The following is a 1524-nucleotide window of genomic DNA, read 5'->3' on the forward strand; positions in this document are numbered from 1 at the left end:
TACCCTAACCCTAACCCTAAAATAGATTGAAATGCAATAGATCGATACTAGGGTCATAATTATGGGTGACAATTTCATATGACACCACTAGAAAAAACTGCCGTTCAAACTGAAAAGATCCAATTTCTAAGTTTATTACCTCAAATATTTAATTAACCATCTTACTGTTACTTAATTCAACTTCACTTTATGTGACTTACAAGAAACGGATTTATGATTGAGTGATAGAAATGGCAGCCTTTTGTAAAGACTTGAACTGGTATATGGTGAATAATATATGGTGAACAATATATGGTGAACAATATATGGTGAACTGCTACATCTCACATATAGTGAACTGGTATATGATGAATAGTGCATCTGGTATGTGATAAGCAGGTACATTTGGTATAGGGCGGCGAGTGGTAGAAACGTTAGCATGCCGGGCGAAATGCGTAGCCGTATTTCGTCTGCCGTTATGTTCTGAGTTCAAATTCCGCCGAGGTCGACTTTGCCTTTCATCCTTTCGGGGTCAATAAATTAAGTACCAGTTACGCACTGGGTTCGATGCAATCGACTTAATCCGTTTGTCTTCTCTGTGTTTAGCCCCTTGTGGGTTGTAAAGAAATAGGTACATTTGGTATACAGTAAACATACATCTGATATAAGGTGAACAGGTACATCTGGTATGATAAAATGGTACATTTAGTATATGGTAAACACATCTAGTGTATGGTGAACTGGTACATGGCAAACATACATCTGATATATGGTGAACAGGTACATCTGGTATATGGTAAACAGATGCAACTGGTATATAGTCAACAGAAACATTTTGTATGTAGTGAGCTGGTACATCTGACGTGTGATAAAATGGTACATTTGGTATATGGTAAACACATCTAGTGTATGGTGAACTGGTACATGGCAAACATACATCTGATATATGGTGAACAAGTACATCTTGTATATGGTGAACTGGTGCATCTGGTATTTGGTGAACAGAAACATCTGGTTTATAGTGAAGTGTTACATAACTAGTTTAATATTTGATACTATAGAGTGAAATGATGTGTACAAATATGTTGTTCACTATTCCTGAACGATTAAAGTACAGTTTATTTGTGGCTAATGCAGATGTCTGTAGTTAAAAGTTGAGTCTCGTAATCTGTGTCACGTAGTTACCATAATTATAGAACAGGAACCTGTTTCCCACATTTGAAATTCTTAAAATGTACAAAACCAGTCCAATCCTGTTTTCCGTTCATCTCGCTCTTCCACATCTGACATTTTCTATGAAAGGACGAACTGACTAAATTCCATATTAACACATCAACAACAATAATCACACACACACACACACATACACACTCAGCAACATGTTTTTTTTAGCTACTTCCCCCCTCACACTTTATCTTTATTCTAGCCCAGGCTGCTTATGTTAACACAGATTCAAAACACTTGCAGATATAAGCTACTTGCTCACACACACACACACACACACACACACACACAACACACACACACACACACACACACACACAC

At 37.1% G+C, this 1524-nt stretch overlaps 1 long non-coding RNA gene across 1 annotated transcript; it reads left to right on the forward strand.

Moving 5' to 3' along the window:
* Window positions 1-265: 265 nt before the first annotated feature.
* LOC118767049 lies at window positions 266-1318 on the forward strand. Its single transcript, XR_005002937.1, has 3 exons — window positions 266-378; window positions 611-656; window positions 760-1318. It is a non-coding gene; the product is annotated as an uncharacterized LOC118767049 (long non-coding RNA).
* Window positions 1319-1524: the final 206 nt, after the last annotated feature.

Source organism: Octopus sinensis, linkage group LG18, assembly GCF_006345805.1.
Source record: "Octopus sinensis linkage group LG18, ASM634580v1, whole genome shotgun sequence".
In the NCBI taxonomy this organism is placed as follows: Eukaryota; Metazoa; Mollusca; class Cephalopoda; order Octopoda; family Octopodidae; genus Octopus; species Octopus sinensis.